Here is a 15171-nt window from a genome sequence, read left to right as displayed (position 1 = left end):
TGCTCAGTAACCAGCATCACCACTTGGTCAAAGGTAAAAGAAACCCGGCAACAGCCTCTATCTGCTGCTGGGACTTTGCACGTACCTTTTCTCATTGAAGGTAATTCAATTCAATTCAATTTATTTATATAGCGTCAATTCACAACACATGTCGTCTCAAGGCACTTCACAAAAATCAGGTACATACATTCCAATTAGTAACTAACCATTGAACAGTGCAGTCAGATTCAGTTATTTATTCAAATTGAATAAAAAGTTTTTCTGTCTAAGGAAACCCAGCAGATTGCATCCAGTCAGTGACTTGCAGCATTCGCTCCTCCTGGATGAGCATGTACAGGTCCTTCTCAAAATATTAGCATATTGTGATAAAGTTAATTATTTTCCATAATGTAATGATGAAAATTTAACATTCATATATTTTAGATTCATTGCACACTAACTGAAATATTTCAGGTCTTTTATTGTCTTAATACGGATGATTTTGGCATACAGCTCATGAAAACCCAAAATTCCTATCTCACAAAATTAGCATATTTCATCCGACCAATAAAAAAAAAGTGTTTTTAATACAAAAAACATCAACCTTCAAATAATCATGTACAGTTATGCACTCAATACTTGGTCGGGAATCCTTTTGCAGAAATGACTGCTTCAATGCGGCGTGGCATGGAGGCAATCAGCCTGTGGCACTGCTGAGGTCTTATGGAGGCCCAGGATGCTTCGATAGCGGCCTTTAGCTCATCCAGAGTGTTGGGTCTTGAGTCTCTCAACGTTCTCTTCACAATATCCCACAGATTCTCTATGGGGTTCAGGTCAGGAGAGTTGGCAGGCCAATTGAGCACAGTGATACCATGGTCAGTAAACCATTTACCAGTGGTTTTGGCACTGTGAGCAGGTGCCAGGTCGTGCTGAAAAATGAAATCTTCATCTCCAGTGCTGCTTCTCTGTAGCCCAGGTCAGGCGCTTCTGCCGCTGTTTCTGGTTCAAAAGTGGCTTGACCTGGGGAATGCGGCACCTGTAGCCCATTTCCTGCACACGCCTGTGCACGGTGGCTCTGGATGTTTCTACTCCAGACTCAGTCCACTGCTTCCGCAGGTCCCCCAAGGTCTGGAATCGGCCCTTCTCCACAATCTTCCTCAGGGTCCGGTCACCTCTTCTCGTTGTGCAGCGTTTTCTGCCACACTTTTTCCTTCCCACAGACTTCCCACTGAGGTGCCTTGATACAGCACTCTGGGAACAGCCTATTCGTTCAGAAATGTCTTTCTGTGTCTTACCCTCTTGCTTGAGGGTGTCAATAGTGGCCTTCTGGACAGCAGTCAGGTCGGCAGTCTTACCCATGATTGGGGTTTTGAGTGATGAACCAGGCTGGGAGTTTTAAAGGCCTCAGGAATCTTTTGCAGGTGTTTAGAGTTAACTTGTTGATTCAGATGATTAGGTTCATAGCTCGTTTAGAGACCCTTTTAATGATATGCTAATTTTGTGAGATAGGAATTTTGGGTTTTCATGAGCTGTATGCCAAAATAATCCGTATTAAGACAATAAAAGACCTGAAATATTTCAGTTAGTGTGCAATGAATCTAAAATATATGAATGTTAAATTTTCATCATGACATTATGGAAAATAATTAACTTTATCACAATATGCTAATATTTTGAGAAGGACCTGTAGAGACAGTGGACAGTCACTGGCGTTGAGTTTGCAGCAATCCCTCATACTGAGCATGCATGTAGCGACAGTGGAGAGGAAAAACTCCCTTTTAACAGGAAGAAACCTCCAGCAGAACCAGGCTCAGTGTGAGCGGCCATCTGCCACGACCGACTGGGGGTTAGAGAGACCAGAGCAGAGACACAAAGAGAACAAAGAAGCACTGATCCAGGAGTCCTTTCTATGGGAAGGAAAAGTAAATGTTAATGGATGTAGCTCCTTTAGTCGTTTCACCTAGAAAGAAAGAACAGATAAACTCTGAGCCAGTTTTCAAGGTTAGAGTCTGAAAGAGAGCACATAGTTAGTCACAGTAAAAGCTCAGTCAATTGCCATGTCTAAGAGAGAGAAAGGGATAAACACTGAAAGACAGTGTTTTTACCATTTGGCATACTAACTTAACGTGACTGCAGTGTTTTATAACTAGGATCAAAATGAAATGATTGTAACTGACTTTGAAACTATGTGTATGATTGAACTGAATTGACCATATATTTCTGTATATAAACAAGATCTGTTTATCTTATAAAGTGACATATAATGACTTGTGTTGTGAATCAGGGCTACATAGATAAACTGATCAGAAATTCATTTAAAAAAATAAATTTTAGTGGGATTTAAGTGCAGTATATATAACATTGCAATGCTCATGACATAGAATTTTTGACACGTCCAATAAAATTTGAGGAAGCTTGGCTTAGCTGGAGATCACATTAATATTGCTGAATTAACGCTTTTCTATCCATCTGATATTATAGCAAAGGTAATGTGATACTGTAGTTGGGATTATATGATCATTGTGTCAGTGTTAGATGCATTGATAGGCAATACAGGAGCCATATTTAATTAAAGCAATATATCCCCAAACTCCACTGAAATAAAGGCCAGATATGTAAAAGTGTGATTAGTGTTTCAGGATTAAATTCTCTATTTGCCCTAAATTATTTTAACTTTTTTATTAGAGGAATTTTGTGTCAAACTTCAGATTTATTTTAGATTTATTTTCTCTATTAATGTTTTCATCTACAAACCAATTCAGGAGTAAAAGTACTAATTCAATAGAAGCTTTTGTTTTGGTTTGTATATATATTTCAATAATTTATATCATTGTGGCCTCGCAGTCAGTCAGGATGCAAAACTATCTTGACTGCAGCACAGATGGCAGCCAATGGTGCTAAAACAGCTTCCAGTTTAATGCCGACCTAATCCAAATCTGTTCCTTGTGCGTGTTGGACCACTTGTTTGCTGAGTATTGGATTATCTGCCCGTTGTTGGACGTCACTGTGCCCCTCCAATGGCATCGGCCATTTTGTACCCAGGACAGCCCGCTCCTACATATCCCATCAAGCATTGCGACTGATATGACTGGGCGTCCCCAGTCTGACGTCACAGGATGCTATATAGGAGGCGCTCATGTTTGAAAAACTGCCTTCCGCTGGAAATCAGATCTGGTGATCGAAGCGCACCACTTTAAGAGAAGAATTCTGTGAAGAGTTTCATTCATTCTGTCTCGTTGGACAACGAACTATTCATAACTGAAGTTTTTGGACTAAGAAGGCCAGAGATTTCACTTTTGCCGATCGAAGACGTGAGTTAACACGTAACTGGAGACACGGAGTTTCGGAGAGACGAACCGCTACCGTGTTTCATTTTCAAGTCGACTTTGATGGTCAGATCATATTTTTCCTTTTTGTCAAGAAGACCGAAGGACAAAGACTGACCGTTCCCCTGAAGTTAATTGTGGACGCACATTAACTCAACCCCACGTTTCCTCGCTCGAATTCCCTCGCTCAGGAAGAAGACGACACAAGTAAAACCCATTTCTTTTTTTTATTTCTTTATTACGAGGCCTGGGCAGGGTCAGAGGTTGTAGAAGCGATCAGAATCGCTGGTTAGGATCTCATGTGTTCTGAATAATATGTGCATGTAACCTTGCTTGTTGAAACTTTGATGTGTTATGTAATATCGGGATCCGCCGTGTTCCCCAGAGCTGTCTGTGTTTACTATCTGAACGCAGGTGCGTTGCAAAACTGGACTGTTAAAACGACCTCATGGTAAAATTCTCCATTTTACCTTTGTCTTCAATCTCACTGTGCTAGCTTGCCGCCAAAAGTTATCAATCCTTTGTTTCAGGAGTAAAGGGGGGAAGTTTTATGATCAGAAGATCATAAAAGACACTCTAAGCTGCGCTCCAACCCCCCCACCAGTCATCACCACACCCCCCTTTAATATCCTCTCCCTTCATCTGTTGTGCCATAAACTGCTGGTTGACTCGATACATACCCACTACCGTGTGTTGATTTTGCTTATTTAGATGTGTTTACCCCTGTGTATGTAGAATTTTGCATGTTGAGTAGGTGAAAATTAATAAATATTCACATAGATAAAGAGAGAGCGTTTGGTGTTTCATTGTGTGCAAAAAGTGATGTGTCAGTCAAAATAAGGTTCAAGTTCCACACGTTTCGGCAGAAACGGTCGATTAAACAGTGACATCTCCGGCAATAGTTATTAACTATTACGGAGTATTTAACGGTTGTAATTGTCGGAGGCGTCGAGCCACAATTACAACACCAGAAACCTCTCTGGTCTCGATTCGTAAATGAGGATTTATGGTTAAGAAATTGATTTTGTCAGATTATGATTTGTAATTATAATTATTGATCAAGATTATCCAATCAATAATCATACTCCCAACATGCGTATAACTGTGTATAATACTTTGGAGAAACATCCCTGGCACATGTAAAGCTAACGATTGTTTCTATACCTTAAAGTTCCAAAAAGACTTTGATTTGGACCAGAAAAAAGCTAACTGATGTTTATGTATGACCGCTGTTTGAAAGTTCAGCGATTTGACCTCAGCAAATTCAAAAGACAAGTAGTCGGTAATATTAATATAGCAACAAAACAAGCTAGCAAATCTGGAGTACACTTCACAGTCTCAGGGAGATGACGGCAATCTTCATCAACAGCAACAAGCAAGCTAGTAGGGGAAGTAAAAAACACTACTATCATCCCCCCCATGATTTATTACAATGCCTGCCACTAAAGTTAACCTGAGATGTTTAACTGCAAAAGACATTACAGCACTCTTGATTCTTGATATCAGATAAAAACTTGGCAGTATTTGTACACAAAATATCTCTTTTGATAAATGTGTCCCAGTGGAAATTACTGACCCTGATAAAAAATATATGTCTATGTAAATATGTTTAAACCTCCAAACTAAAACAGAGGAATGGAATCATTTTATAAACCAATTCCAAGCTGCTCCTGTTGACAAAACAAAATGGTTTAGAGCATATTAACTTGACTTTAACAGAAAATACTTTATCGAATTTTTAAAGCATCTTTGTCTGAGTTAAGTGCAAACCCAAAAACTAACTTTTAGAAATCTTTTTTCGTAATAAAGTCCAAATGAAGACAAAGCTATTTAAATCCCTTATGTAATGGAAAGGCCTCACAGGCTTAGTAAATGTAGTGGGCTGTGCATCTTCAACATTTCAGCCAATCACTGTTTTCCGTTTTGGAAACACTTCAACATCACCTAAACTAAGCCCTCCATTTGTTCAAGACAACATCAACAGTGCTAGAGAAAAGTAGGTCCACCACAATGGTCGCAACACTTGCTGCAATGTTTGTTCTCACCGTGGCACGTAAGTATACACATTTTCCAGAACAAAATTACATTACTAAAAGAAAAAAGTTTGGAGATATTAGCCTTGAATATTTCCAGCTATATTTACTAAGGCCTTCAATGTTTGTTTGTTTTTTCCACAGCTCTTATTCATACTCTTGAGGCTTCCCACCTGATCTCCTTAACTCTGGTTGACATTGGTGATAATGTTACATTTGATTGCAATGTTTCTGAGAAGGATCTTAAGTTTGTCTACTTTTATAAACAGTCTCTTGGATACATGATAGAAACAGTAGCTAGTCTAATTCTTAGACAATCAACGATAAGTGAAAAATATAAAGACTCCCGCTTTGCAGTAACAGCAGAGGGGTCTCGTTATAAACTCACTATATCAAATGTCAGTAAAAAGGATGAAGCAACATATTTATGTCACACTGGGACAACATATTCACAGAAGTTCATCAATGAGACATTCTTAGCAGTGAAAGGTAAGATGCAGTTTGTTGGCTGTTAGTTTCACTCACAATTGTTGACTTTTTATTGACACTATGTTGTGTCACTATCTGTGTTATTTACCATGTTTTTATTAACCATTCAGATCATAAACAGCAGAATTTTCTCTACTTAGAACAACACCCAAAGACTGAGTTGGTTCAGCAGGGAGAGACTGTAAGTCTCCAGTGTTCACTTCTCTCCAAGAACAAAGAAAAAGTTCAGTGCCCAACTAAACCCAGTATGTACTGGTTCAGAACTGAATCAGAACGATTTGATCCAGGCATTATTTACACTCAGAGGAACATCAGCGACAAAGATTTGGAAAGAAGCTGCTCCTACAGTTTATCTGTACGAGACTCATCTGATGCTGGACTTTACTACAGCGCTGTGGTCACATGTGGATCAATCCTCTTTGGTGAAGGAACCAAAGTGGAGACAAGTATGTGTCATAATTTTGATTTATTTTTCAATACATTTATTTTGGTTAAAAAAACTAAACTATGGGAAGATGGACCTAAATATAATGGAATTTGGGAATGTTGGAAATGTTTAGAAAAGCAAAAATGTCCTCTAGGCATCATTCATTTTATATAGTTATCAACACCTGTAGAATCAAATAAACAGCCAGAGTTTGTAGAAACCCTGGGCTTATTTATTAGTTAGTTGGTCAGCAGGCAACATTCTAAATAATGCATGAATATACATAAAAATATTATACAATACATTAAAAACCGTGTTTTGAATTTTCTGGTAATATTAAACCCAGACGTATTTGAATGAAATAGCTGCCTTTTATGTTTTCTATCTATGATAACAGAGTTTGATCACATTTCTATATAACATCCCTAAAACCTATTTTTGAGTTAAGAAGTTCTTGTTTATTGTGCAGGATTAGAGTACCTAGAGTTCTACCCAGCATAACTGTAATGTTCATTTGCAAACAATGTCACTCAATAGAAGTTCATAAAAAAATACAAAATGTGCCTTTCCTGATTTTTTTTAATTTTATTTAGGACAAGATGGTAACATCCTTGCCATTGCACTTGGAGGACTGTTGGCCTGCTGTGTTATTGTTGTAGTCCTGCTAATTTTCTACATTAAACAAAAAATAAATTATGAACAAAGCAAAGGTGAGTTTTACATATTCAGATACAAACAGTGTAGATCCTTTAAAATTAATTATACATTTGATGTTGCTTTTAAAAATTGTTTATGTTAAAAATTATAATCAAAATCTCTGCTTTTTTGACATGCAAATGCTATGTGTGCAACACTGCACCATCCCCACCATGAAGCATGTGGTGACAGTATCATGCTGTGGGAGTACTTTCTTCAGTGGTAGCAGTGCCACACTTTTCAGATTTTAATTTAAATCAAATTTGTATTCTTTTATTTTCATTACACAGTTACACGAACAGGCCACAGCAGGTTCAAATTGTTTGAAGGTGCCAACAGGCGTGTGTGTGTGTGTGGGGTGGGGCCTTAAAATATAGGGCATTCATCATGCTAAAGAAAATGCTAAACAAAAACATCCTAATAACATACAATGAAGTGTGTAATATATTGTATCTCTCCTTCACAGGTTTAACTTATTTTTGGTCATGTTGGATTTTTCCATGTCAGTGAGCTTAATTGCTTAATAGATTTTCTACAACACAAGATAAAACAAAAAATTATAATCCTTCACTGCACAGAAAACTAACAATATAAAAAGAGGAAACATATGGAAATAATTATTTAGAGTTGTTGTTCTTTAAAGGTCAAACTGGTGTTCCCAGTCCAGTGGAGGATGACAAATCAATAATTGTTCAGTTAAGAAACTTGGTAAATATATCTCAAATATTTCACTACTTGTCCTGTAGACATCACAATAGATTAAAATGTTTCGTCTTTTGCAGGATGGTGAAGCAGTAGAAGCAAACTATGCATCGGTGCAAACCAGGGTTAGAAGACCCAATGAGAAGAGACAGCAGCGACAAGAATGTGTTTACTCTGCAGTCAGATCAGATGATCACCAAAAGCTCTCTTCACTCTAATTATAACACCACTCTTACATTTGTTGCACAAATGTAAGAGTGTAACAAAAACAATTTTAACTTTTGTTGCATCTTCACTGTTTTTTTTTCAAGCACAACTTGTATTTTCTTCAATCATTTTGTAGTATCAGTCTATTGTAACTGACAAAAACAACAGCTGTTTTGCTTTCTTTTAGAACACACTAAATAATGTATTTTAACATAAATTAATAGAATTGTACAGAATTGTAAATTATGTCCACAAACTGTTAAAGAATAGAAGCTGAAATGTCATTGCAACAGATTTCTGATATAAAAGTTATTTTCAAACAAACGTTCTTTATGAAGACGGAATAAACTTATATTAAAAATTAAGTTTTGATGAGTTTTTTTTTTTTTTTTTGCCTTTTTATTGACAATACATATGCAGATTGAGTGTTCTCCCAAACATCACCATTATTTTTGTTTTAACTACTATTTTGACTACTACCACTACAACTACCTTCCAGTAGGTTTTTTTACATATTGTGAAAGGTATCATAATATTAGAGGACCATTAATGGTGATGCAAAAACTGTAAAAAGGCCAAACATTGTGTGCTATATTTACAGTATATTTACAAATTATTAAAAAAAGTGATTTGAAAATGTTCAAACAAGGTTTTAGTTGCAAGACAAATTGCAAATGATGAACACTGATGTAAATCAAAATTCATTAACACAAGGAATCTCTTTTATTCTATCTTAACATGAACAGGTATGCTTTGAGAAAGTATGTGAACCAGCCAAGACTGTCCCATAGTAGGCCCAAATGCTTAGAAAACAGTTCAGGTACTTTTCATCATTTCAGTGGTTGAATGTGGGTTGTCCAGATGGGTAAAACAGTTTAATGGGTGATGCTGTGGTACTGATGAAACCGCTGCCATAGGTGCCAATCAAAGAGTCCAGAAAAAGGAGAAATGATAGGCTGCTAGAAGTAACAACTCAGCAACTCCTTTATAAATTTAATTTCCCTTTGGGATTAATAAAGTATTTTTGAATTGAATTGAATTGAACTGAATTGAATAAGTCGACCCTGCAGGCTACGAGTTCATCTTATAGGTCATGTAATGAAAGTTACGAATGTAACTACGGTTCTATGAATCCCAGATGACCACCAGAGGCGGTGCTTCAAGCACTGAATGATCATTCCTGCGCATGCGCAGGTCGAGAAATTAATAACAACATGATCACATGTGACCTACCGGCGGCTCATGTGAGTCTATATAGTCACATGACACCGGGAGCCCAGTCCCGACAATCTTCTCACGAGCACGCGGACACCGAGGGACCGAACACTCTGGCGGTCATCCGGGATTCATAGAACCGTAGTTATAGGCCATGTAACTCTAGGCACATGACTAAGCTGGAACTCATCTGTCCCAGCTTGAAAATGTGATGACAGAAGCAGGTCCAGTGGAACTCTATCAGAAACTTGAGCAGATGAAGGAGAGGCATAACCTGACCTCTCTGGAACTTAACTCAGAAAAATATGTTATTTTATTTTTTTTATTTCCTATTTTTTTATATTCAGAGCACCTATTAAAGGGAAATTCTTATATTCCTTTTTGCCACCTATATGTGTCATCGACGCATATAAACTTCTGTGTGGATAACAACATTCCCACCAGAACGGTGAGCTGCATTCCCAATAACATACCCTGGTCACCAGTGACCTGAAGGACCTGCTTAATAATAAAAAAAGAGCTTTCTGAGAGGGAGACAGAGAATTATTAAGGAGTGAACAGAAACAAATTAAAGTCAAGATAAGACACAGCAAGGAGGTGTACAAGAGGAAGCTGGAGAGCAAGCTCCAGCAAAACAATATCAAAGATGTGTGGTCAGGGATGAAGAGGATCACAAGATTCAAGCAGAAGGAAGTTCGGACCAATGGATGTCTGGACAGAGCCAATGAGCTAAACACATTCTTCAATAGGTTCAGTTCAGAAAAAAGCTCAGCATCCTCCTCTCATGCTCACAGCCAAACAGACATCCCACCCTCCTTGGACCCACAGGACGCACAGCTGTCCTGTCACACCTCAAATGTCTTTTCTTCCACGTCTGCCATGGACTCTTCTGCTTCTACATGTTTGCCCTTAACCAAATCAGAATATTCTGATGTTCCCTTTGCCTCCCCCTTCCACCTTTGTGTCTCAACTGGAAAGACTGAAACGGAACAAGGCTTCAGGTCCAGATTGTGTCAGCCTTAGAGACCTGAAGGCCTGTGCAGAGCAGCTCTGTGGGATTCTTTTTTTGTTTTTTAACTGTCTCCTGTCCGGCAGATTAGTGTTCAGAATTGTTACGAGTGTCAAGAAGGAGCCCAACAGATTTATTTTCACAGCTGGAGCATTACGGCTAAGGCTTTAATGCTCTGTTTGATATTTATGAAAGAAACATTATTAGAAACATCTTTGGGATTATTTCAATTGTTACAGACACAGAAACATATACACTCACCAGCCACTTTATTAAGTACACCTGTCCAACTGCTTATTAACGCAAATTTCTGATCAGCCAACTGGCTGCAACTCAATGCATTTAGGCATGTAGACATGGTCAAGACGATCTGCTCCAGTTCAAACCGAGCATCAGAATGGGGAAGAAAGGTGATTTAAGTGACTTTGAATGTGGCATGGTTGTTGGTGCCAGACGGGCTGGTCTGAGTATTTCAGAAACTGCTGATCTACTGGGATTTTCACGCACTACCATCTCTAGGGTTTGCAGAGAATGGTCCGAAAAAGAGAAAATATCCAGTGAGCGGCAGTTCTGTGGACGCAAATTCCTTGTTGATGCCAGAGGTCAGAAAAGAATGGCCAGACTAGTTCGAGTAACAGTATCTCAAATAACCACTCGTTACAACCAAGGCTTGCAGAAGAGCATCGCTGAACGCATAATACGTTGAACCTTGAGGCGGATGGGCTACAGCAGCAGAAGACCACACCGGGTGCCACTCCTGTCAGCTAAGAACAGGAAACTGAGGCTACAATTCGCACAGGCTCACTAAAATTGGACGATAAAAGATTGGAAAAACATTGCCTGGTCTGATGAGTCTCGATTTCTGCTGCGACATTCGAATGGTAGAGTCAGAATTTGGTGTCAACAACATGAAACCATGGATCCATCCTGTCTTATATCAACAGTTCAGGCTGGTAGTGGTGGTGTAATGGTGTGGGGGATATTTTCTTGGCACACTTTGGGCCCTTTAGTACCAATTGAGCATCGTGTCAATGCCACAGCCTACCTGAGTATTGTTGCTGACCATGTCCATCCTTTTATGACCACAGTGTACCCATCTTCTGATGGTTACTTCCAGCAGGATAATGCTCCATGTCATAAAACACAAATCATCTCAGACTGGTTTCTTGAACATGGCAATGAGTTCACTGTACTCAAATGGCCTCCACAATCACCAGATCTCAATCCAATAGAGCACCTTTGGGATGTGGTGGAACGGGAGATTCGCATCATCGATGTGCAGCCGACAAATCCGCAGCATCTGTGTGTTGCTATCATGTCAATATCGACCAAACTCTCTGAAAAATGTTTCCAGTACCTTGTTGAATCTATGCCACAAACGATTAAGGCAGTTCTGAAGGGAAAAGAGGGTCCAACCCGGTACTAGCAAGGTGTACCTAATAAAGTGTCAGGGGAGTGTGTAATAACAGTTTTTTTTACCAAAAAGTGCACGGTACTTATGAATGCAAGATGTATTTAGTGGTAAATACGGCTCAATAAAGAAAATTTGTGGATCTGTTACCACCTGAATCTAAACACCTATGGGTCTGAGTGTGAGCACGCTTGTGTATACAAGGTTTCTCCATAGAAATATGCAATAGTTAGTGTGAGTCCTCCTGAAGCTTTAACTAAAAGTTTTAACTGATCCTCCTGAAGTACATCAAAGATGACTCCTGTCATCTTCAGAAACACTCAGATGATTCTGCAGTCGTGGGGTGTATCAGAGATGGACAAGAAGCTGAGTACAGAGAGCTGGTGGACCACTTTGTGGCATGGTGTGGAAACAATCATCTCATCTTGAACATGAATAAAACAAAAACAATGATTGTAGATTTTAAGAGAAACGAGAATAGGTCAGACACTGTTTCCATCATGGGAGAAGAAATGGAGGTGCTGGAGGACTATAAATACCTTGGTGTTCACCTGGACAACAGATTGGAGTGGAGATGCAACGGTGAACCAGTGTACAGGAAAGGGACAGAGCAGACTGTACTTCTTGAGGAAGCTTAGGTCTTTAGGTGTTTGCAGCAAGATGCTGCATATCTTCTATAAGTCTGTTGTAGAGAGTGTGATCTCTTCTGCCATCATCTGCTGGGGTACCAGCATCAGAGCCAGGAACTTGAGAAAGCTCAACAAGCTCTGTTCTCGGGACTCCTCTGGAGATCATTGTACAAAGAAGGATGCTTTATAAAATGAGGAACATTATGGAGAATCCTGAGATTGTCGTACAACACCAGAGTGTCTTCAGTCAGAGGCTTCTTCAGATCTGCTGTAAGACAGACCGCAACAGGAGATCCTTCCTGCCCACAGCCATCAGCATCTACAACAGCTCTTTGAAGAAATGAGCTACAACATTTAATTTCCCTTCGAGATAAATAAAGCATTTTTACATTTGAATTAAATTTGAATTGAATGCCAGATAGATAAAATGCATTTTAAAAATAAATAGGTCACCAGAGTCACTACAAAAAAATCTCAAACATTTATTTTTTTATCTGTCACAGTGAGAGGTCTAATGTCAAACTTCACTATTTTCAGTTATTTGTGGCTAGATAACATAAACTGAGAATTTTAGTTTCCTAAAACCCAATCATGTTGGAGCAGAAATTGTGTTCACAAAATAGAAAAAGGGAAACTGAATTGAACAGAACACTGGGATCCCAAATTTATGAACTGGCCTCTACTGTTGATTTGTAAACTGTTTAACCTACACTATTTTCTATGATGAACCTCATTTCAGGTGACCTATACTAAAGGGAACAGTTCAGAAGAAGTAGTTTGTAGGAAGAAATGCAACACGTACCTTTATTACAAGCATGAAATTACTTGACTGGGGTTGAGGTTTACCTTTCAACAGGACAATGACACTGAAGATACCCTAAAGATCCACTTCACTATTATGTATTACATTGTGATGGTTCGTCACAAAAAATGCAAAGCAAATATACCGTTCAACAGGGCAATAACCCTAAAGATACTGCCACAATGCAATAGTTTGGATCAAAGCACTAAGAATGGCATATGCCTAAAGCTACTGAGCATTTTTGGCAAGATCACTGTGCACAAATTTGTTTGGTTAAATCCCAACCACTTGCAGCAATTGCATCCAAAAGTAATTTTTTTGAAAACCATTGTATCTATTGTGTATTACATTGTGATGGTTCGTCACAAAAAATGCAAAGAAAATATACAGGTTCAAGGGGTATGAATACATTTGAAATACTTTTTACTTTATTAATACTTTTTTTTATTTTCACTTAAGTTTTTGCTCATGAAGAAACAGGAAGAGCAGATGTATTATATATTATTTTTATATGGAGACTTTTTTACCCTTTTGTACACTTAATTAGTACATCATTAGTACATTGTTTTATTTTTCCAAAATAGCAACTGACATTACAGTGCTTATGTTTTAACTTATTGATAAAAATGAAAAACGACCAAGCTTCATTATTAAATGTTATTAGTATAAAAAATGTAGTCTAATGAAAATGAAAAAGCTTTCTACATTCTGACTTCATTAAGGTGTAGTAGTGGTGTAGTTTCTTTGCTGTAAGTCAAGCATTTGGGTACAAGATCATCTCTGCAGTTAATGCACTTACCACAACTTTCACTCTCTTTTTTTAAAGAAAAATTACATACATACATAATTCTTTATACAGTGTGTTGCCTGGCATGAAAAAGAAATGAGAGCAAAAGAACAGAAAGCTGCACTATTTTAAACAATTTTTGGGCAGATGTTTTACATTTGTTACAGAGTTACCATGGGTCAAAGCTTTAACTTTTAGTTTTGCAACACAACTCAAAAATAATACACAAAAGCAAAACTCAGAAACGATATTCAAATGACACACACATAGTGAAACATACATAGAAAAGGTTTTTAATTTTGTGAAAATATTTAGGAAATTAATGTATAACGTCAAATGCAAGAGGCTGTGAAGGATTTATGGCATACAAAGCAAAAATATAGTCTAAAAGGATCCTTAAGTGTGAAATCCAGCATTTTTTGAGGTTAGTCTTTATCAAAGGCCCTGGCATAACTGTAGATGGTCTCTTCCTTTCTTCTCGTCTTAACCCTGCCCGCTCTGTCAGCTTTTTGCTGGGTAAAAACTGCTGTAGAATAAACTAAGGTATCCTCATTTCTCTGAGGAAATAAAATGCAAGAGCAGATCTTAATGCACGGATATTTGTAAAAGTAAAATGAATATTGCTGAGCTGAGATGTTTTTAATTCCATTTCTGAATTTCTCACCTGCTGGTTTTGCTGTGGTCCACAAACTGCTTCAGCATTTCTGCCTGCAAACTCTGAGACTGTAAAACAGGTATAAATAGTTTTAAAATTTGTTTTATTTTGTATAATAATGCTTAAATACAGGAATCCAGTGTTTAGGAAACATGATATAAATCAATGAGTTACCACTCTTACCTTTGCAAAATCTACAGCATTTTGTCCTAATTGAACAGACAAGCATGGCTGTAACGATCAGCATCAAAGCCAAAGTGACACTAAATAGAAGGAGAAGAAAGCTGTTCATCTGTGAATCATTTATGCTGATATCTGGAACATACAAAATCATGGGTCAGTATAGAACAATTAAAATATGAATTAATGTTGCTAATGTAATGCAAAACATAATAGAGTCACCTTCAAACTCCAGTTTTGTACCATTTCCAAAAACTACCTTCCCACATGCAGCCAGAGCACAGTAATACGTTCCAGAATCGGAGAAGCTGATGTTGTCTTTGACAAAATTAAAGACACAGCTCTGCCCAGACTGAGTCTCAGGATTATGCTCACATTTACCATCACCCTCTTTTTGAGCATAAATCAAGCTAGAAAGGGATTGTTCTGAAGAGACTCTGAGCCAGAACACTCTGCGTTCCTCTGGACATGTTTTCTTTTCTGACTGAGAGAGAAATGAACACTGCAGACTCACAGAATCCCCTTCATGAACTGGATCAGACAGATTTTCTTGAGTGACTGCAATAACATCGGGTTCTGGTCCTGGAAAAGAAAAAAAACAAAATTTAAATAATCATGCAAGAA

The 15171-nt window shown here is 38.1% G+C and overlaps 1 long non-coding RNA gene across 1 annotated transcript; it reads right to left on the bottom strand.

Moving 5' to 3' along the window:
* Positions 1-14009: 14009 nt before the first annotated feature.
* LOC124860034 lies at positions 14010-14686 on the bottom strand. The gene is made up of 3 exons (XR_007036256.1): positions 14551-14686; positions 14377-14435; positions 14010-14269 (listed from the first exon to the last, which is right to left on the bottom strand). It is a non-coding gene; the product is annotated as an uncharacterized LOC124860034 (long non-coding RNA).
* Between the last annotated feature and the right edge of the window lie 485 nt (positions 14687-15171).

The sequence above is a fragment of the Girardinichthys multiradiatus genome, chromosome 23 (genome assembly GCF_021462225.1).
Source record: "Girardinichthys multiradiatus isolate DD_20200921_A chromosome 23, DD_fGirMul_XY1, whole genome shotgun sequence".
Lineage (NCBI taxonomy): Eukaryota > Metazoa > Chordata > Actinopteri > Cyprinodontiformes > Goodeidae > Girardinichthys > Girardinichthys multiradiatus.
The sequence above is the reverse complement of the archived record's forward strand: the minus strand, read 5'-3'. Positions and strand labels throughout refer to the sequence as shown.